General features: G+C 37.9%; 1 pseudogene; it reads right to left on the bottom strand.

The window, feature by feature from the left end:
- LOC117417218 (dihydropyrimidine dehydrogenase [NADP(+)]-like) overlaps positions 1 to 24342 on the bottom strand; it is a 174871-nt pseudogene that overhangs the window by 114458 nt on the left and 36071 nt on the right.

Here is a 24342-nt window from a genome sequence, read left to right as displayed (position 1 = left end):
TTGTGCAGATCCTAGTTGGCTGATTATTGTGGAGAAGTGTTTATCTCTTTAAGATGTGTTGTTAGAAGCCAAAGAAGGTATTCCACAGACAAAAAAAGAGGCCTCAGAACCAGCTATTTAATTATATTTATGTAAATACCGTATGAGGATTTTATTCTTAATTGTAAGTGCTTAATGAAAACAAAAATGTTTCCAGTTTTACCATTACTAGCTAAAACCACAAATGTGCAAGTGGCAACCATGTTATTTAAAACACTTCGCTATTCCAGCACAACCTGAAGACGTTAGGAGAATGTTTATTAAAAATAAAGCTGAATCTGGATCTCTACACTACTTACCAGTCTTTAGAATTAAGATACAAAATTGTAATATACTGTAGATTACTGTTTATCCTCAATTCAAATCAATAAGGATAAAATAGATGTTAACGTTTTCACTGGTTCAAATTTTAAATCTCAATAGATTATTTATGGCTTGCAGAGATGATATGATTGCACAAAGCTTACTATTAGAACACTTGATTTTTTTTTTTCCTTTAGTGTTGTCTAAAGAATGGTTGTCCAACTGGTGGTTCACTGAGAGCCACAATATGGCTATTTTGAAGTTTCCCATTTAAGGTATTTAATGGGTTTGAACAGACTGTACAAATACAAATACAATGCAATATATTAATGAAAACTAATGAACCAGTAGATTTCTCATAAACGTATTATTATTTTTTTTTTTTAATGTCTCTGTAATGAATTGTTATGGATTGTATAGCCGTAAATGTTGGACAGCTCTGGTCTAAGCAATGCCACTATTTAGATAATTTACATAGACCCATATTTATTTAATAATAAAATGATCTTCTCAGGTCACCAAAAAAACAAGGACATAAATTAACTTAACTTTGAATGCAGTGGGTAAAATGCATCCTTCAAAACAGACAGAGCTGTGACAGGCCATCTGGCACCAGTTACCTTATATTTGCAAGTTCCTTGACTTAAACCAATGATCTTTGGCTGAACACTTAGTACTTATTAGAGGCAGGTACATGCTAGTATATACACACTGTCTACACTGAGAGCAGAAAACAGCTTTTCATTTTCTGGTTCTATAATCTCTGACAATAGCATCAAGCTGATTGGTTTTTTTTTTAATTGTATTTAATAATCCCTTACTGAATTTTTATTTAAGTATTTCATATTAACAATGTGTGGTGTTTTAAATCAATTTAGAACATGGTTTGTGTTTTATTGTCCTTATTATTTGAAATGTTAAACTGTACTGTACTTTAACCTGCTTTTCATGGTTGCAGTAAATCCTACCTACTGGGTGGCTTAACGCTGATCCAGAGGCACTAATGATGAAATCTGCCTTCAAGTGAACAATCTGATCCTTGTCCTCAATCTAGTCTCCAGCTTCATCTTGTTCTGTTCAACAGAACTCCATGCTGACTAAGCGGCCAGCCTTCGAAATAACTTTCTGGGGAGACATGAGAGGCATTTCTCTTCTTTAGAAATTAATATGTGACGTAAAATACATTTGAATATATAACTATTAAATAAATACGAAGCCTCATATACCACACAGAAACATTAAAGTAGGCCATTTTTGAGTGGTTGACAGGTTTTGTAGAAGCAGCAATGTATTAAAATAATAACTAACAGAGCTTTGTTCTGGATTGGGTTGCAATGCTACTCGCAAAAGTGTTTGGCCTGTACCGGATCGTTGGAACAAGGCCATATTAATTTAATAGCTTTGCAATCTGAATTCTGTACTATAGGCTAAATGAGATCATTAAAGAAGCCACTCTCTGTCTCTATCCCATATATATATATATATATATATATATATATATATATATATATATATATATATATATATATAGAGAGAGAGAGAGAGAGAGAGAGAGAGAGAGAGAGAGAGAGAGAGAGAGAGAGAGAGAGAGAGAGAGAGAGAGAGGAGAGAGAGATAGAGACAGAGAGAGAGGTTACTAGAGAGAGCAGCAGCAGCAAGATGAGCTCTTAATTTAAACTAAACAATTGTTAATCTAGAGTAAATTTAAATGTGAGAATTAAGAATATAAATCAGTAAGGACAAATAAAAAACAAATGGAAAACGTTTACTACAGAAATAAGACATCCAGGAAAAATTAAACAAGAAAGAAAGAAAGAAAGAAAGAAAGAAAGAAAGAAATAGAAAGAAAGCAAAAGAAAAGAACTGAACTGAAGAGGAAAAGAAAAGAAATAAGACCTCCAGGAAAATGAAACAAGAAAGAGAAAGAGAAAGAAACAGAAAGAAATAGAAAGAAACAGAAAGAAATAGAAAGAAACAGACAAATTGAAATAAACTGTATAAGAACAAGCTAATGAAGGAGTCCCCAGAGACACTGATAGCAGACTGCAGCCTGGCTGGGGGCAAGAGGACCAAAACCAACCTGCTGTTCTATACAGAGCACCCCACTGCCTGGCACACAGCCCTCTGCACAGCACATAGTAATATCAAGCTGGGAGGGATTTGCAAAGGAAGGCAACTGCGTATAGGAGATGGAACTGACCCTGACAGCACAAGGCTCAGCATCAATGTGTATTATAATGGCACTATTATGATTCAGGGAACTGAGGCCAGCCTAGAACTATTCGAGAAAGATTTCCAGGCTCTAAAAGAACTGGCTGAGAAGGAGAAAAAAAATCCAGAGGTACTAGACCCAGAACAGCAGCCAGCTCCCCACACTGCAGACACAGCCCCCTGCAGCTCCCCCACTGCAGCCCCCCGCACCCCCCCCCCCGCTCACCCCCAGACTGCCCAGCACAGTGCAGCACTTGAAGGAATGACTCTCACTGCTGGAGGTGGAGTTTGCAGAATTCAAGTTCACCCTGACCACGCTGAGAGAGAACGACCTTGTGCAGCAGATAAAGAGACGAGGTGAGGCAGGTGAGGAACGAGGCCAGGGCTTCCATCAGGGAGCTGGGAGCTGAGATGGGAGAGCTGCGGCAGGACAACGAGGCCCTGAGAAACGAGCTGGCCAAGCTGAGAGAGGAGCTACAGCGCAAAGAGAGGAGCATACAGAGCCTGAGAGAGCAGCTACTCAGAGTCACACCTCCTCCCCCCCACCCAGAACAGCAACACCACAGCCAGCCCAAGAACACAGGAGCTACAGCAAGCAGGGCCTGTCTGACTGACACCAACACCGATACACACACCACATCATTCCACACACACACTGATCCAAACACACACCCCACTCCCCCAGCACACCCCAACACCGAGACACTCCCCCCCACCACACACACTACCCCCCACTCCCCCACCACACACACTGCCCCTCCCTCCCACATCACACACACTGCCCCAGAGACACAGACTCACTCGAGCAGACAGGCTTCTAAAATATACAGCTCCAAGGTAGCCATTCTTATCGACTCCAACGGGAAGTACCTGAACCAGCGAAGACTCTTCCCCAGCAGCCGGGTAGCAAAATTCTGGTGCCCAACTACAGAAAGGGCGCTCCAGCTGCTGTGCCAGTCGACCCTGAGAGACCCCGAGCACATTATCATCCACACTGGCACCAACGACCTGGGCTCTCAGGGGGAAGATGTGGCCGAGTCGGTAAGGAGAGTAGCGGAGAAGGCCACAAAGGAGTTCCCTGGTGCGAAGATAGCGATCTCCACCCTGCTGCCCAGAGAGGACGTCCCCCAGCACACTATTCAGAGGATCAACAGTGACATCTCCAGAGGCTGTGCCCTTCTGCCTAATGTCCACTTGGCACACCACCACACCCTGAGCACGCTGCACCTGTACGACCATGTACACCTCGACCAGGAAGGCGTTAGGATCTTCGCCAAAAACCTAAAGGACACTGCCATGGGCCGAGACCCCGCCAGCCACCCCCGAAACAGGAGCACACCGGACCACCACCAAGGACAGCGCAGCCCTGTGCTTACGAGGAGACCCCCCCAAGAACACCAGCCTCCGCAGCCTGGACACCGGCAGCACACACTACAACACACCAGCAGAGCCCAGCCCAGCAGAGCCCAGCCCAGAGGGACCCAGCCCAACAGAGCCCAGCCCAGAGGGTCCCAGCCCAACAGAGCCCAGCCCAGAGGGATCCAGGAACAGCAGCAGCTCCAGCACAGCACTCAGACAGAGCAGCAGCAACACAGCTATGCAGCAGCTGCTTCCAAACCAGGGACCCTAGCCAGCTCTGAGATGGGGGAGATACGGCAGCTCCTGAACTTAATTTTCAAAATCATGAGCTAAGTACACCCCACTCTAAATGTATTAGAAAAGAAATGTACAACTAATAATAAGAATAAGAAAATAATACAAATAAGAAGAAAACACTTAATAGTGTAAAACATGTTACTGATTTGTGTTCAATGTTTCTGACATTATATTTTATTCTAGATAATAATTATAAATAGCTTAAATTATAAATATGAGATCGCTTACAATTAGCTCCTGGAATATTCAGGGTTTGTGTACGTCAGTGTTTGGGCTGAAGAGCACAGACCCTGAATTTATTAGAAATATAAATAACATAGATATAATTATTCTCCACGAGACGTGGTGCCGTGTTGATGTGTCCACTCACTGTCCCTCAGGCTACAGGGAGATTATAGTGCCCTCCCTGAAACACTCACACGTAAAGCGTGGCAGAGACTCAGGGGGGATCATTGTGTGGTACAGAGAGGAGCTCACCGACTCTATTAGACCAATAAGAACAGGAGAGACCCACCTGTGGCTAAAAATGAGTAATAGTATTGTCACCTGCCAAACAGATATCTACCTGTGTGCAGCCTACATCCCCCCATCGGACTCCCCTTATTACAAGGAAGACACCTTCCATGATCTCCAGACAGAGATCTGCCACTTCCAGGCCCAGGGAAGCGCGCTGCTCTGCGGTGACTTTAATGCCAGAACAGGCACTCTGCCTGACTCCATTAACACACAGGGGAACAGCCACATATTCAGACAATCCCCTCTATACCACACGCACATGACTACAAACAGGAATAGCCATGACAGTGTGGTAAATAAAAATGGGAGACAATTACTGAATCTCTGTCAAGGCCTAGGCCTATATATCATGAATGGCAGGATCAGAGGGGACTCTTTAGGTAGGTTTACATACAGCTCAGCTCTTGGTAACAGTGTGGTGGACTATGCCATCACTGACCTGGACCCCTCCTTTACTAATGCATTCACTGTCAGACCACAAACCCCCCTGTCAGATCACAGCCAAATCACTGTGTTCATAAAAAGAACAGAGCAGATCAACAACACACAGACACAGCCCTGTAAGCTGTACAATCTAAACCATTCCTACAGATGGGCTCCAAACAGCACAGAAATATACAAAGAAGCAATTGGCACCAATGAAATAGAAACCCTAATACACACATTTCAAAACACACAGTATCAACACACAAAAACAGGAGTAACTCTGGCTGTAAAAGATTTGAATAACATATTTAGAAAAGCAGCAGAAAAATCTAAATTAAAAATAGTAAATCGGAAAAACAACCAAAAGAATAAATTCAAAGAAAAGTGGTTTGATGAAGAATGTAAAACTAGAAGGGAAAAACTAAGACAGCTATCCAATGAAAAACATAAAAAATGAAAATTGAGGAGTCAATAAACCAAAATGATTTTTGGGAAACCTGGAACAACCTAAATTCAACAAAAAAAGAAGAATTGGCCATCCAAAATGGAAACATTTGGAAAAAACATTTTGAAAACCTTTACAAAGAAATACAAAACAAAGAACAAAAAACTCAAAATGCCATTTGTGAAAAACTAAAAAAATTAGAATCCTGTATTAAGGACAATCAGAACCCCTAGACACCCCAATCACGGTGGAGGAGCTGAATGATAAACTCAAGGCCCTCAAATCAAAAAAAGCAAGTGGACCTAACAACATCAACGCTGAGATGCTCAAACACAGCAGCCCCAAGCTGCAGGAGGCCCTGCTCAAACTCCTCAATCTTGTACTGAGAGCTGGGTATTTCCCTGAGACCTGGAACCAAGGACTTATAACACCCATATATAAAAGTGGAGACAAATTCGACCCCAATAACTACCGGGGCATCTGTGTGAGCAGTAATCTGGGGAAGGTGTTCTGCAGTATCATTAACGCCCGGATACTGGCCTTCCTTACCGAACACAGTGTCCTGAGTAAGAGTCAGATTGGATTTCTACCAAAACACCGCACTTCTGATCATGTTTACACCCTACACACCCTAATCAATAAACACGTCCATCAAACTAATAAAGGAAAAATATTCGCCTGCTTTATAGACTTTAAAAAGGCATTTGATTCAATTTGGCATAAAGGACTATTTCTTAAACTTCTTCAAAGTGGTGTAGGGGGTAAAGTCTATGACATCATAAAATCGATGTACTCAGAAAATAAGTGTGGTGTGAAAATTGGCAACAAAAGAACAGAATTCTTCATACAAGGGCGTGGGGTGAGACAGGGCTGCAGTCTGAGCCCAACACTGTTCAACATCTATATCAATGAGCTGGCCACAGTGTTGGAGCAGTCTGCAGCCCCTGGCCTCACTCTACATGATACTGAAGTTAAATTCCTGCTCTATGCAGATGACCTGGTCCTGCTGTCACCCACAGAGCAGGGGCTGCAGCAGAGCCTGGCACTGCTAGAGCAGTACTGTCAGACCTGGGCCCTGACAGTAAACATGAACAAGACCAGAGTCATGATATTCCAGAAGAAAGCCAGATCTCAGGGAAATAAGTACCACTTCACTCTAGGCAACACCACCCTAGAGCACACCAGCAGCTACACATACCTGGGTCTGACCATCAGTGCATCAGGGAGCTTTAACCTGGCAGTGAATGCACTAAAGGAGAAAGCACGCAGGGCTTTTTATGCCATAAAGAGGAGGCTCTACAATATAAATCCCCCCGTCAAAATTTGGCTCAAAATTTTTGAAAGTGTAATTCAGCCAATTGCTCTCTATGGCAGTGAAGTGTGGGGTCCAATCACCAACCAGGACTACACAAAATGGGACAAACACCCCACAGAAACCCTGCATGCAGAGTTCTGCAAAAACATCATGAAATTACAAAGAAAAACACCAAACAATGCATGCAGGGCTGAATTAGGCCTTTATCCATTGATTATTAATATCCAAAAAAGAGCATTAAAATACTGGATTCATCTAAAAACTAGTGACCCAAACTCACTCCATCATAAAGCCCTGCAATACCAAGAGCTCAGCCCAGAAAAGAGTCCCCTCAGCCAGCTGGTCCTGAAGCTCTCCAAGCTGAGCAACACTGACATCAGTCAGCTTCAGGACAGCACTGCAAAAACAATTCCAATTAGTGTAAACCAAATTACAAAACACCTGAAACACTCCTATCTGGACCATTGGGATACAAATACTAAAACACAAAACAAACTAGAGTGCTATCGGACCCTAAATAGAAATTACACCCTGGCAGATTACCTGGTAACTGTCAGTAACACAAAGCAGAGGCAGATCCTGACCAAATACCGGCTCAGTGACCACAACCTGGCCATTGAAAAAGGCCGACAGAGGCAAACCTGGCTGGCCAGGGAGAACAGGTACTGTGATCACTGTGAGACAGGAGAGGTCGAGACAGAGATTCACTTCCTGACACAGTGTGAAAAATATAAAAACATAAGGGACATTTTCTTCCCCAAATTCTGTGATTTAGTCCCAGAATTCCCAAAAATGTGTGATACCCAGAAGCTGTCAATCCTGCTGGGGGAAGACAAACACACAGCCAGACTGGCTGGTCAATACGTGGAGACCTGTCATAGCCTGAGGGACAGACCGTGAACATGTCACACTAGAGAGGGAAAAGAGAGAGGGAGGGAGGGAGGGAGGGATTCTGTTTAATATAGAGAGAGGGAGGGAGGGAGGGAGGGGGTATTCTGTTTAATTGAGGGAGGGGGGGGGATTCTGTTTAATAGAGGGAGGGAGGGGGGATTCTGTTTAATATAGAGGGGGGAAGGGGGTACTGTTTGATATAGAGGGGAAGGGAGGGATTCTGTTTACTGTATTAATATAGAGGGAGGAGGGATACTGTTTGTATTAAAAAAAAAAAATCTTTGTCTGTATTTTTGAGTCGGTTATGCCATGTATGTGCTTTGGCAACACAATTCTTTTTATTGTCATGCCAATAAAGCCAATTTGAATTGAATTGAGAGAGAGAGAGAGAGAGAGAGAGAGAAAATAAAGCCCTGCAACAATCTAATGGGCAGCCAAAGTTGTGTGCCAGTGGTGCACACACACACACAGTGGTTGATATATGCTGTACATGCTAAGCATTAATTTCAAAGAGTTTGAGGTGCATTACAAATTGTTTTATTGATGTTTGTTCCTTAAATGTTATTATTATTATTATTATTTATTTCTTAGCAGACGCCCTTATCCAGGGCAACTTACAATTGTTACAAGATATCACATTATACATTATTTCACATTATACAGATATCACATTATTTTTACATACAATTCCCCATTTATTCAGTTGGGTTTTTACTGGAGCAATCTAGGTAAAGTACCTTGCTTAAGGGTACAACAGCAGTGTCCCCTACTGGGGATTGAACCCACAACCCTCCAGTCAAGAGGCCAGAGCCAGAGCCAGAGTCCAGAGCCCTAACCACTACTCCACACTGCTGCCCCCACAAATGTTGCATATTATCTTTGACCTATATACAAAGCATTATTCATTTTTAATTTTTAATGATTTGAAGCAGAGAAATCCTTATTTGATTTTTGAAAATGTTTACAGCCATATAAGAAACATCCAAATGAAATTGTTCTTTGTGTCGTTCTCTCCTTGTGTGAGAGTTTCTGAGAAAAAAATAAAACATTTAAATCGTGGTTTTTGAAACTTTTTTTTACTGACAATTATTACCTGTTCAGAAGTGCTTCTGTTGATTTAGAAATGTTGCCTCTAATTACTTATAACCTTAAAATATTCCAAAAGTTTTTGAAATCCTTAAATTTAGTAGGTGTAAATATTCAAAACACAAAAATATGATAAAAGTAGTATAATGTGTCCTGCTAGGGAACAGATTCATAACACTTGCCACGCAAGAATGTGTGTATATACACTTAGATAATGTGTGATACGGCCATGTGAAATGTCCTTGCATCAGATACTAATTAATTATATTAAAATTAAAATTATTCTTATAGCTACTCTGACCTCTCATAGAGTGGATAATAGCTTGTATGGTACAGCTTCCTATACAATATTCCATATCGCTGTCAGAATATTGAACGTTGTTATACCATAAAAAGCTCACTGCAGACCAGCAATCTTCAGATACTTGCAAGAAATAGAAAAGGGTTCAATGTACAGATCTTGGATTTTAACATGTGACTGTGTACTGTAATTCTAATAACCAAGTAAACTACTGTATGTTTGTAACAGCTACCTAAGAATGCATAGCAATGCCATCTCATTTAACAATAACGAGATAAGGATTTCTGAATTTTTTATACTGCTCTTGGGTGATTTGGCTCACTGCTCATGTATACACAAACCTCACAGAAAGTTGAAGCTATCCTAATTATTTTTTTGCAGACCTGCTGAGTTTACTAACTCCTTTTGGGAGTCTAAAAACCAAGCTTCCCCAGTAACCTGATAAACAAATGTCAGCTTTAGTGAGCAACATCTGCTAAACTGAGAACGCTATTGTTATCAAAAGAAAAATAACAAATCAGTGCTGTTGTAACCATCTGTCCCTATTTATACAAATGCATACGGTACAGCTATGGCCAAAAGTTTTGCATCACCTAGAATTAAAATGAGACATATCTTATAAGGGTATGCTAACCATGGTTACAAAATCTATTTTCTTGCCTATAAGTAATAGGAATGTTATCGCTGGTCCACCATTTCTTCTGTGGATTATCTTTTGCTTCTACTTGAAATGCTGCTGCTTCCTGATACCTATCACTACATACGTTGCATTTCAAACTCGCTCCAATGATCTAGCTGCAGTCAGACCATGTGATCTACAGCAAAGGTACTCTGATGCAGCACAAATAGTTAACTTAAAAAAGAAAAAACATGTTGATCAAAAAACAACCGAATATAGAAAAGATGCTCAGCACAATACAAATGTGTTGGTTATGTTAAAAAAATTGACTTTAAAGCATGTGTTACCACTCCTTGCAGTCTCCTAAAGCACTTTACTTACTTATTAGAATGACTATTAAATGTTTAAATGAATTGCTTTTTAAATAACACGGAACATGCAGGTGAAGATTTGTTGATTATTAATGCATGCTGACATTTGCTACTTCATGGAGAAATAGTCCCTCCCTCTCTCAAGGGCCTTATGTCACTAAAACCGCAGCTTCGAAAAAAAAAGAACAGAGTGTAAAACTGCCATCTGTTTACGCTGCAAATTAACACATTGGGTTTCTTTCTTCAATAGGTTGTAATTATATAGTTTAATTTCAGGGTGTCCAAGAAACAAAGGCTTCTGGTTGTATTCAAATATAAAAGCGTTGTTGTTTTAGCTCTGGACAGACTCATATACTGAACACTTTTTGTTTAGGTTCAGGGTTTTCAACCACCTGAGGGAGATAAAGATCAAATACGGTAATTTGCAATAACTGTGGTGAGGGAGCTTAAGTAATACACAAACATGAAGCTTTGGCAGACATCTTAATAAACTGGCTATTGCAGTATTAGCTCAGCAGACCCAGTATTAATGAACTTTCTTGTTAGAGCCTGTTGACTTTGTACCTCTTCTGGGACAGCTCTAATGTTTGTGAATCCTTTCCTGAAGATCACAAAGACACGGCGGGCTCCACAGCGCAGGGCAGAGGTGGCGCAGTCGAAAGCGGTGTGGTCGGCACCCAGGACTGGAACTGTGCCATGCACCACTGGCAGCTTGGAGCGGCAGCCACACATCCCTGTATGATAAAGGGGGGGAAATAAAAATCTGTCTATGGAATCATTTCTGCTCAACAGCTCAAAAGACAGTAGTACTTAAAGCAGTGTAAAATTGCATTTTGCAGTCTGCAGACACAGCATGTCACTATCAAATTATTCTGCTTCATTGAGAGACTTAGAGTTTTATTCCATCCCCCCCCCCCTCCATGTCCTCATATAAGTAATTTCATACCTAGTACCTTCAGCAGAGAAACTCTTACTTTATCATCTATATGGATGACTACAGAGTATATTGAATACAGCTGATTTCAGTATCCGATATCACTTTTCACCGAATCACTTACAATTCCCACAGTAAATGTTCCTACTGAATCAAAATATTGTTCTCACTTTAAACTCAAATAAGGGATTTCTGTCATGCTATGGATACATTCCAAGCATCAGATATATATTTTAAAGTCCAGGAAACTTAATACCTTATAGACCCACTGGTTTAATTAATGGTACATGCAGTATTTTAAAACAGCCCTAGTGCCAGCATTTTCTTTTTTCTTGTGGTCTCTGCAGGTTCTGAATTAGAATGCTGTAATGTATCTCTACCTTTACTGTGTATGATAACATCTTTAAGGAGCGACACTAGCAAATAGAATCCATTGCACCATCTAGGCCTTGCTAATGACTACATGTTCCACAATATTCAGTCTTTTCCCTCAGTAACTGTAGAAAGTGCTTTAAACAGGGCCTTTGCCTTTCATTTGCCTATTGGATTGACGAAGGCTAGGTGCACAGGAGAAAGGCAAAAAGCAACCCAGAAAACTGGTAGAAAATATGTATTTTTTTGTATTTGTTTGATTTAAACATAGAGCACCTTTTCACTGTAGGAATAATCTTCACGCAACAGCAATATGCTATGCCTCTTATATGGTATAATCTTTTCCTTTTAACTGTGTTTTTGTTTTGTTTTCTTCTATTCTGGAGATGTATAAAAGTCATAATTGCATTGTAAATGCTGTACTCTTATTTCAGTGCTGTCAAGACTGTACCTGCTTTACTGTTCCTGGAAACCAGAGGTAAAAAGTCCTTTGAGATAAAAAAAATCCTTGTTCTGTTGTCAACCCTTCAAAGATTTTGTGTCTGTTTGGCTTTGGCAAGCCTGTTAAAACATAATGACAAAGGGTCTTTTCATTATTACATGATGTCATTTGGTTTTTCTGTTCTGACATTTTTTATTTAAATATTTATGATAATTGCTACTTTCATAGATGTATATAAATGAAGGGTTTTAATTGATTAACCCTTTAAGGACCGGGATTGTGTTAACACGATCATACTGAAGTGGGCTTCTAGGCCTGCGATCGTGTAAACACAATACAAATATTTGCAGTACAGGCTTGAAACACATATCATCAGGGGAGGGAGTGATGTTCTCTTCCTGATAGTCTTTCGTGTGACTTCACAGAGAGGGGCCTTTAGTGTCTAAAGGGCTGAGAAAGTTTTGGCAGCACGGAGAGAAAATACATCACAGCCTGCTTCATAGAAACTTGTAAGAAAGGTAAGAAAGACGGAAAAACACTGTAAATTCGATGTATTTGACATAGTTATATTAAACATGTATTCTGTCTCATGTGTTTTAATATATATATATATATATATATATATATATATATATATATATATATATATATATATATACTGTATATATATATATATATATATATGTGTGTGCATGTGTGTGTGTTTTTATAACATTTATAAATATCAATAAAACAAGTGGATATAAGCAAAAACTTGGCCCGGGCAAAACTAGACTCGCCAGACCACTGGGTTTCGCCCTTAACATATATAAAGAGCCAACTTCCCAACGTTTTGGCACGTTTACATACCTTCGTTAAGGGAAAGTGTATTTGAAAACAAACAGTGGAGGAACTATATCCCGTTTTCAAAAAGTGCACGCATCAACTAATCAAAAAAAACAGAATTGTATTTTTTTAAAGTGATACACACCTAAAAAACTTAACACAAAAAACATAATAAACAGGGAAAAAAAAGCAAAAAGTTTGTATGGTTTCTGAAGTACATTATAATGTTCCCCAGTGTTCTGAAGAAAGGACACCATTTCCAAAATGTTACTGTAAAAAATTGATTTTTAGTGATTTTTTATGATAAGAGAGTCAGATAAAGCCAGAAAAATGAGCATCCCACTGAAAAATGCTTGGTCCTGAAAGGGTTCATGATTAATCGATTAATCACACCTGTGGGCTTTGATCGATTAAAACATAACTACAAGTTTATCATATCATCTTAGTCGCAAGAAAGTAGATTTTTCTTTTTATTCAACATGTATATATATAGTTCTGGTTCTTCAGCTAACTAAAATAGCACTCAATAAATTACATTTCTCTTCTGCTAACTTAAATTAAAAAAACACTCAGTAAGTTACCTTTGTTAATTTGAAACGTTAAAGCTTACAGTATACCAAAACAGCAATTAAAATTTTAAATGTACTTTGATGCGAGTCAAGCAAGTCAAGTTTAAAACCCCTAATATAAATGAATTTCTGTCATCAACATGTTTATGATAATAATAAACTGAAAAAAGGGAGCATTTATTTGAATACAGAAAACAAAAGCTTCAAATACCTGTATATTTGATCTGTTTCCAACAATGAACTGTTCATTGAAATTAACCTTCCCATAAATTATTGAATGCATTTGGTTATTAAAGTATGTGAAGACAAAAGGATAAAAAAAACACACACAAAAAGAAAACCCTGTGCTATCTACATTACTATTACCCATGCAAAGTTTCATCAAATATATTTCACATACATTTAAAAAAGAAATAAAATAAGTGTAGCAATGACACTTAGTAAGGAAGCCTGGCATTAAAATGTTCTATAGAAAAAAACATGCTGAGATTTGAAGATGTGGATAACCAAGATGATTTTTTTGTGTTCGGTTCAAACCAAGTCCTGTTCAAGACAGTTTGCCATGTTTCGGATACAGTGTTAGGAGAACAGAGCTTGCGACAAGCATCACATGGTTATTTTATATGAAGCGCATATTGTCAACTATAAATTGACATTAAAATTTAGTTTTTCATGCCAGTCGTGGGACAAAAACAAAAAGGCCTTACTGAAACTTATCCTGTGCATGAGTTTGCACAAGATGAACCTTTGCTTGCTTTGTAAAACAGGAGAATAAAACACATCTACAAAGCCAAAGTAAAGCAACATGCAAACACTTTATCCTGTGGTTCACATGAGTGAATTTTAACAGTCTAATATTTTTCATATTGAGATCATAAAATATTTTAAAAAGTAAATAAATAAATACATGCTACAGTGTAGACAACTTGCATTGTATTGTCTTGCTAGCTGGCAAGCTAGTGGAGTTCTGTTCCATACAATCATTAGTTACAAAAACCTTTCGCTAGCAAGACCCAGTTTTAACATATATTGATTTTGAGTCTGTGGGTAGCAAATCCATAGCTTGGTAGCAGCTTTAAATTTGGGAAATCCGATTAAAATCATGAATCCACCTCACACCAACAGCAGACCGCTTTTATTTACTAGTCAGTAGATTGTACAGGGTGATAACTTTTAAACAGTATACCTTTGTATTTTGTATTCATTAGTTCAAAACAAAAAAGATACCAGCATGGTTGAAAATAAATAAATAAAAAGTAAAAATAAAATACAATGCAATATTCAGTCACTCATCTGTCTGCTGGACACATCTCAGGCGAAAAAAAACCATCATTAATGCATTTTGTCCAGCAGGTCTATTAAGTGAGGGTGGCTGTGCCTGTTGTTTGATCTTTGATAAAGCAACCTATCACATATCCATTCATTGCTTGCACAAGGAGGAGCAGCCCTCTCCCAGGTGTTTAGGGACTGTGTCCCAGCTGATCAGTGGCCACAAAGCTAGGGTCCCTTAGAAAGGAAAAAGCAACAGCACTGATCCAAAACCCAGCGTAACCTCCACAATCATTATTACTTGTAACTTGTAAGTGCAGAGCTGAGCGGAACACATGCCATGCCCTATCCTCGTTAATCACATTGAGCTGTGATTCTGTAACCTAATCCCTTGTGTCTCCTGTGATCAATTTGAATTTCCTGACCAGAAATAAAACACCCCCCCCCCCCTCCCTGCTCTCTCCAACCCCCTTTCCTAAATTCATCTCTGAAGGATGTTATAGATTTATATGTCTGCTCAGGGAATGGAATAAATTCAAACCACAGCTCAAGGAACAAAATACATCTAAACTTATCATTCCTTCTCATTACAACCGCTGTAGTTTGGGCCACTGCCATGACAGCACTAAATATAAGGGGGTTGCATGGAATGTTAGAATATACATTTGATTTGTTAAAATATTTGTAAGTAATGGCTATTCATACCATGCAGCAGTGTTTCTGTTGCAATGAATTTATAAACTCTACATTATTCAAATACAGTAGCTTCAATAAAACATTTTTTTTTTAAATCAATAAACTCATACACGTTACATGGAGTCCCTGAAGCGTTCTTACTCCTAATAAAGGTGAGATTTTGGGTTTACATACTTCAACTGTTAATGATGATGGGACATTACTTTTGCATGTGTTGAGCTGAATATTATCATGTGCAGGCGTTTCTTCCTATAGTTCATAAATATACTGCTCTACATATTAGTTACATTATGAGTCACCTGCCTATTGTAGCCTAGAAGACAACTAATTTTACCAAGAGTGGCTTCTCGTGCAATCTGCTTAAAATGAATACAGTGTAGGTACCATTCTAAACATGTCAAAAATAACTCAACCATTACAGTCAACAGACCTGAGGGGGAAAACAAAGTGCAGTACTATAGGAACTCAATATGGTACAGCTGTTGTCATGAATAGTGTCGGTTTGTGATGTGCTGTGACATACATACACTCGGATTGGCACTATACACACTATATCATTGTATTCCAGGAATGGTAGCATACATCTTCTCAGACTGCTTTTTTAGGGACAGATATAGGCTGGAACCAAGCCTTTAAACTGGCTAATGTAACAACTAAGAAGCAGACACTAGTTTAACCCCCAAAATATATTTATATATATACAAAGCAGGTTCTCTCAAGAAAACAGTGGTTATCAATCACAACCTCATTACCAGTCTGTCATCTGGGTTAGACTAAATGTATTCTGGCTCGCTGCCATACTAAATGTTCAATGAGACATCCTTAAGGCTGTCTACAAGATCAGCTAAAGTCACAAATGCTATACATCAAAGATGAACATTAGTGTTATCATAGCTTAATAAATAGTGCCATTTGAGCACTGTAATTCCCTCCTCTGGGTAATCTGCCCTGCATTACACTGCCCTGTTTAAAGTAAATAACATTGTAATCTAATGGTTAAATTATTTTATGGGTGAGAGCACATAAAATATAAATATGGCTGGTGTTGGTGACTGCAAGCATTATATTAAAACTGCCTCTAATTGTTTCTAATAAATTACTCCACGCCCCCTTTTTTTTCAAGTTCCAGACAAGTAAATGGTGTGCTTGTGTTGTAAATTTTAATAAAAATGTGACTTCATATTTTATATTCAAAATACACCAAAACACTAGATGATGAAAAAAATGAGAGTAGCTTAAAATGTTACTTAATTGCTTTTTTTTTTCATTTTCCTTGCCCCAATATTAAGTTATTATAATTTTTGTACATCCTTTACCTGGCTCTGTACTTGATCTTGCCTGAAAAACTTAACTGCTTGGCATTCAACAAATATCTGCATTCTACTCAAGTCATGTGACAATGTGACCCTTCAACTCTGCCGACCCCACCTACTCAACAAATACAGCCGTCTCCCAGGTTTTCTGGAATGGCAACGTTTGTGGAGAACCACCACTATATAGCACAACTCCGGTCATAAGCAGGACATGACAAATTGAACCAGTCTGTAAGCTCTGATAATTCCCTTTCTATCAGATATTGTTGCCTAATTAAATAATGTGGTGGATTGGAGTTTGTTTGTTTTTTTCAATGTAATTACATTGTTTAATGTCTGCATTTGGATCATCTGGACTTTTTTCTTTTTTAATGCAGCTCATTCCATTCAGTGATTTTGTCAAAATGACATCTAGAATGTTTTGAATGTAAAAGCTGAAGTTGTATTAAATAGTTCTAATTCCTATCAATTAATTATTCTAGAATCTATACTTATCTGGCAAGATAGCACATATGTCATACACAAATCTGCAATCATTTAAAGCACATTGATAATGCAATGATTATACAAAGATTAGAAAACTCAAGAATATTCAAAAGCAATACAAATTCAATATTCATAAGAGTGGGCTGTGTTGAGTGTACCAGATAACCCCCTTTAAACATTAGACTATAATTATACATTCTTTGATCTATTACTACAAAATAAAAAATGTACCCCTAAAAAATAAATTGATACATCCCAGGGGTGTTCCCCGTAAAATGTTTTAAAATAAGTTGTGGTTTTTCCTGGCGGGGTATAGTATGACCTGTTTAATAGGTTTAATTTTTAATATTGCTGAAGTGGGAACAGAAAAGCCTTCATACCTTAACACTAAACTTTTCAACATTTATTTCATTCTTTTTTTAAAGATTCTGAACAAAAATGTTTTATTGTAAAAACCAAAAAAGAAATAAAAACCTGCTTTCCATGATGTCTGCTATTTAGAAGCATGTTCAGGTTTGCACTGCGCTAAGTTACAGCACATTAACTTTGCCCTCATCTCTGTCTCAGCTGATAGATGCCAGAATCTCTTGCTGTTGATTTTATAAACCAAAGCAGTCATCTGTAATCTCTCGCAGTTGATTTTATAAACCAGAGCAGTCATCTGTATTCAGCACCATATTGAAAAAACTCATGACAAAGTGTATTTTAACTAAAACACACTGCTTCTGACACCTCCTTTATAAGTAATTTGCTTTCATTTTTCACATGTTGCATCTCATTTATTTTGTTCAGGTGCAGATACTTACATTTGTGGAGATACAGAACAGGCAATACCTTTGAAATAATAAATCATCCATTACAGATGTTTTCACTCTGCTAGGCTGCTGCTCGTTAATCAAACATTATCAGTATCTAACAGTATGTAATGTGAAGGAAGAATGGTACTTCATTTAGAGTTTTGACTTTCATTCAGTACTTCACTAATCCATGACCACTTTGAACCTAGTGAAGGTTGAAAGAACATATGTAAAAATACCACAAGAAGATTTTAAATATGTAATGGCTTAAACACCATTAAAACACCCTTTCCTCCACAACCAGGGACCTTCAATGACCCCCCAAAAAACACCTAGAATTTTTAATATGTATTACCAGTACTATTAAAAAAAAAAAAATCTGCAAACTAATTGATTAATCAATTAACTATTATTTGTCACTCAAATTATTTTTGGATCACGCCTTTTCTATTGATCCTGAGCTCTGTTTTGATCAAAACGATATTTATTATTGGCCTTTGGGCCAGAAAAAAAATAAAAAATGACTTGTCTGAGGGGCTCTTACATTTTTATGTGTCATATGTGATTGTTCTTAAAAAAAATTCTAATCTTTTTTAATATAAATGTCTCCATCATCCAGGCATTTTCTACAAATATTATTGTTCTCCCAGTTCCTTGTTTCAATGTGCTACTGCAGGTTAGTGTGAACTACCTTAATGCATGCTTTAAAACAACAACCGATAACCCATGTGCTTCGACACAGATCCTTCAAAACAATGTTACAGTCTTACAGCCAAACTAAAAATCAACATCAATAATGGGGTTTCCATGTGGGTCAATTTACACGTGAAATGGCGATGTGCGTGCATGTTTGGGAGAATTACTCAGGTAAATCAGAATTGTGGCCAGAAAGAACATCCAAAGAGAGGGATAGGGTAAACACACGGGAAAATCCATGCCCAGTTTTGCATGGAAATCTGCATTTCACGTGTTTATTCTTAACTATAAATATTGCAAGGGAGCAGGTCAGTTACTGTGGATTCCAAGACGGCAGAAAGTAAGTGGCTGATGGGCGATTTTATGGTTAGCAGTGCTGTAGTTCACCTTAATGATAATGCGGGCAGGGTTTTTTTTATTATTGTTATTTGCTGTGTCTGGACGGTCATGTTGTATATCTCTTGTGGGTTTACAGTTCTGTATAAAACCACTTTGAGAATACCCTTGCTGTAAAAACTACGCTAAAGTTAAACATGAAGAGCAAGTGAGCTGCTTAAACATCTAACTGAAAAAATTCCCATCCTTTTTTTGATCCCAGCTATGTCCAAAGACAACGCGTGTCTGCCGTCCACGTTAATAAATATAGTTGATGAACTGGATGTCATGAGCCAGCTCGATCGCCCAAAACAGCGCAACAACATCCACAAAGTTGTTGATGCCCTCTCAGAACTGAACAAATAAAATTGCAAATGAATGTATTAATTGTGTTTTACTTGTTTGCATCATTAATATTTGACACAACAGTAAATCCAACACAACTTAAAAGAAAGGATAGAATCTCTGACAGCACGAGCCTCCTCAGATCGCTGCTGTCCAATTGAAACTGGCGGCTGAGGTAACCTTCACAGTTGCCAAGTCCACCTATAATAAGCAGGATTGGGCTTGTTTTTTGAGAGTCGCAAATTGAAAATTGCATAAACACCTATAGTCAAACATGGGTTGCGCTTGTTTTGGGCTTGTTCTAAAGGAAGTGACGCTTTTTTTCTCGTGAGACTTGGCAACACTGGTAACCTTTCCTGTCTGTCTCACAGGCAGCCATGATTCCTGAACACCTCATTTTGTTGACAAGAGTTTGCACAGGATACAGCAGGCAGTGGCAATTTTGGGAACTAACTAATGCACTTCATTCCGTTTCATCAGTATCTGAAACCTCCCTTAAGTGCAAAGCCTGGGTTACTCAAGTAAAATAAACAGAGCGAACAGAAACCAAAAAAAAAAAAAACATTTTACATGACATTTTTCTTGTGTAAATGTCTCGAGTTAAAAAAAAAAAAAAACTTGCATGTGTAGCACCTGCCCCCCGAGACAGAGCAGGGCAAGCGCCACAGGTTGGACAAAATATTAGCCAGACTACACCACAGAGGGAATTTCACCCTCAGAATTAAATTTATAGGTTTAAACAATGAACTAGGTATCAATTTACTAGGTTTTTTTTTTATAGGGCGTGGAGTATAATTCAGGAGGAGAGAGAGGCACACCGACAATGATTAAAAGGAATTACATGTTTATTATTAGGAACCAATTAGAATACAGGAACTCGGATAGATCAAATAAATAGCACACAATAAATATAAAATCAATAAATCACTACAATCAAGAAGAGTTTCAATAAATGCAGTGTTGCCATGTGGAATAGTTAAAATACAATAGCAGCAAGTAGAAAGTGCAAATACGCTAAATAAATATATAAATAAAAAAAAAATAAAAAACAATTTAAATCACAAATGCGAAACCAATAAATACAACAACGTTAACTATTCTATTTCTGTACACACTTGAGTGATTTCTCATAACCAGTGTCGATCTTTTTCAAGTAAGTAGTAATTGTATATTATTTATTGCGAGCTGGAGTCGGGTCCTGTACAGGAGATTAATCACAAAAACATTCCTAATACACAAATAGCCTACATAAAAACACGATAAAACAATCGGGGACATATCAAGAATGGAAGCTAAAACACATACAAACTAAACATCGGGGGAACGGCAGGCTGTCAGCACATTATCAAGCCTGTGTGGTGGCCCACGAGTAGTCGGCCACGTAGCCTAAGTAAACAAACTTGCTGTTTTAAAACAATACTAGTCGGTCCATTTAAGGATTTCACAACAACCGACGAAGGTTGTAACTGACTAGGAGAGAATAATCAAATTGGCTTACTCACGTCGCATAGCCTACTTCAATATTACTGCCGCTACTATCAGACCACACACAAAATCCTTTTAAAGACCGCCGATACAGCCCCCCATTCCCTTACATTCTGCTTCCTATTCCATTCCTCCATTGCTGCAGTGAAACCAGCCTTTTAAAGAGCCAGGTAAACAAATCACCATTCACATTGGCGTGTGGGAGGGATAAAAGATAAGGGGGCATTTTAAAATGAAAGTAAATGCAAACAGTAAACAAATACAAAGTAGCGACCCGCTACACATGGAAACCCCATGAATGTCTTCATGAAAGTTACACTTGTGTATTTAAATATACCATGAAAAAAAGGAAATTAATATTTGTTCCTCCTCAAAAAGTGGTCTATTTTCTTCTTTTGTACCGCACAGGCACATAACTTCCAGCTTCAGATATTAAGGAACAGGTTGTATAGTTTTGACTTTTAATTTAATTTAAGCCATAGTACATAATAACTTAATTTCTTGGCTTTCCTAAACAATCCTGATTTTTCCCTCTTCTAGCACTGCAAAGTTTGGAGTACTGTAAGAAATTTAAGAAATAGTCACCGATAGCTGAGGGGCTTGAGATTTGTTACCAATCAAAACTATCGACTATCAGAAATCTGCACTGACAATGAGGTGGTGCCTCTATCTACAGCTCAGTGCCCTGGGTCAGCTTTATGTTGCTGTGTGTCTACTAGCTCAACAGTAGCTAAGGAAAGTGGGTATTATTTTAACAGTATGTTGTAATTCCAGGTATATTAATTAGAATCTTTATAAAATGTAATCTATTTGCGACTTATGCAAAAAAAAAACAACAAACAAAAAAATAAACGCTTAGAAACCTACAGTATATTGCTTATTGCCTATGGCTAATGGTTGCTTGGAACTTGCACACACTTTTGTAATACTTTATCTGTCAGCTTAAGAGGAATAAATGTAGAAAGATCCAGATGCAAACTGACACATGAGGCAGTTGCAGCTATAAGATATCAAATCTTTCACAAAGCATTTACTTGCCCCTTTAAATAAATTCCAGCCCTTTGCTAGAGAACATCTAATTACTAAAGTCTTATTACAATAACATTGTGTTCATTACAGGTCTGTGAATAGCACTATTGAAAACCCATCTATCAGTACCTTTTCAATATTGTGGTTCAACATGGGTCAAGGCTGTTAAAGTACCTCTGAAACATACCTATTATGGGGTTAAATAGCTAGGTATTCACGGAGCATCATTTATGAAGTGCTTTAAAAAGATTCAGCAGTAAAGACTTATATGGTACTTGCTAATTGAAAGAACCCAGGCTTTAATACCAACGATCTCTATGAAAGACACTGCAGTCAAACAAATTATGTGAGATAGAATGGGTGCACGGACAAAGCCTCACCTGCCAAACAGTTTCAATGCAATTTATATACAGGCTAACTTAACTATAACGAACCCCCCTGTGACCTGGAGAAATGTTCCTTATATCAGGGTGTTCACCATAATAGGGTTTGGCATTTTTCTGGATCAGAATAATGACAAAACGGCAAATTTGTATTGAACATCAATATATAGTACTTTTATGAAGATTCCTTCACATTGATCAACATTTAAACAATGTTGTGACAAGGTACTCGTGTCACATGTGTGGGTAACCACACTGCAAGACAGAGGAGTTGGAGTTGAAACGCCGGCACAGGCGCGCAGGATTTATTAAACACAAAACAGAAAGTAAACAAACGGGTCATGTGACACTACCAACGATGGTAACGCACAGAGGACACATACAAGACAGGCAGGCAGCAAGTCTCAATCGAGCGCCCGCCTGTAAACAATCATTTGATCAAAAGAACACAAAACAAACCTGTTTCCAAATATAAATTACCCCCTGTGGTATGTTGAAAAGAAAACAGTAAAGAAATGAAAAAGGAAAGAATGTACACTTACATCATGCATGATTCGTACTACAATAGGTCATCTTTGAATTAACGTTATCTTTGAATTAGTCAACCATGGTCTTTGTTTTCACTGAGCGAATAACACACTTGACACTGGAGAAAGTTCAGTGTCAGTCAGTACTGAGATCGTTGTATCCAGGTTGATCCTGTACGTGATCATTCTAATAGGGCTAATTTGCAATGAAAAAATCTGTTGGGATCGTTAAAAACGAGTGTTCGTTATAAGAAGGGTGCGTTATAGTGAAGCCTGTATATATATATATATATATATATATATATATATATATATATATATATATATATATATATATATATATATAGTAAAAGGTCATCCAGACATTTAAACACATTGCATAATCATATTCTGAGGTAAAATTATGAAGGCATTAGTTGTATTAGTGTACTCAACTAGTTTCTAGTGTGTATACACAAGCACGCACACACGCACAAACTTCTGCTTTCTGCTTTTATCTCAATGCATGCCTTGAACTAAAATTCTCTCTCCAAACAGATTTATTCCAGCAGAAAATCAAAAAGACATAAGCATTATAATCTTAAAACTACAGTACAATAAATAACAAAACTTCAAGTCTATTTTGTAATCCTTTTTATCTATTTATAATAATGTGCATCCTTTATTACTTCACCCATAAATCTATATAAAAAAAACTCAATCACTAGATTTGTAGATATAGTAAAAATATATTTTGTTTCATTTTTGAATGCCCACTAATGGGTTAACGTGTTTCTAAGAGCTAGTAGGCCAGAAACAATACTCTTATCTACAGTTTTCAACCCGCATTCCATTAGTGTATGCTAGAGAGAAATTTGAATGTCAATCACTACAGAGGATGGCTTTTATAAAGCCTGTAAAGCACTGGTATAAAAATCGGAGAAATGTATTACAAACACTGTATGCTTTAATTTTCTTTATAAATTCAAAGTTCTTCTCACATTCTTCTGTTAGAAAATCCATAAAATAGTTGACCACTTTTGTTTTGTAATTATGATGCCTAAAGATGTAAAACTTTCTGAAATATAATACATTATATGTACTCCTCTTTTTGAAGAAATTACACAACTGTTAGTAAAGAAGTGGAACATTAAAAGTGGTTAAGTGGTTCAAATTAAGTGGTTCTAATATTCCAGGATAAATCATAAACCTATTCCAATAAAAACTGCTTTATATCCATCTTCTCTTAGAGAATTAAGCGCCATCCCATCATTCCCAAGGCCCTACTCACATACCACCTATGAAAAAAGCAGCAAAAAAGGGTTTAACTGAATGACAGCATAATCATAAGCTCAATTAAATGTCTAGCATTTTCCTCTTTGTGCTTATAGGAACTTTAGAAACTCAATAGTGACAAAGTTAGTGAACTGATGTTTTCATGCCAGCCATCAGTAATTATAATAATTATAATGTGTGAATTTCTCAAGACTGATTGACCTGCATATCACAGTACTTGGCTAAAAATAATCAGACCCTTACGCTGAACTCCCTAAGCAACTTCAGGAATTTGTTTCTTCAAGACAATTAATCACATGCAGGTGTGCCAGATGAGAACTATTGATTGCCCTTTCTCAGACTAGT

Source organism: Acipenser ruthenus, chromosome 12 (genome assembly GCF_902713425.1).
Source record: "Acipenser ruthenus chromosome 12, fAciRut3.2 maternal haplotype, whole genome shotgun sequence".
NCBI lineage: Eukaryota > Metazoa > Chordata > Actinopteri > Acipenseriformes > Acipenseridae > Acipenser > Acipenser ruthenus.
The sequence above is the reverse complement of the archived record's forward strand: the minus strand, read 5'-3'. Positions and strand labels throughout refer to the sequence as shown.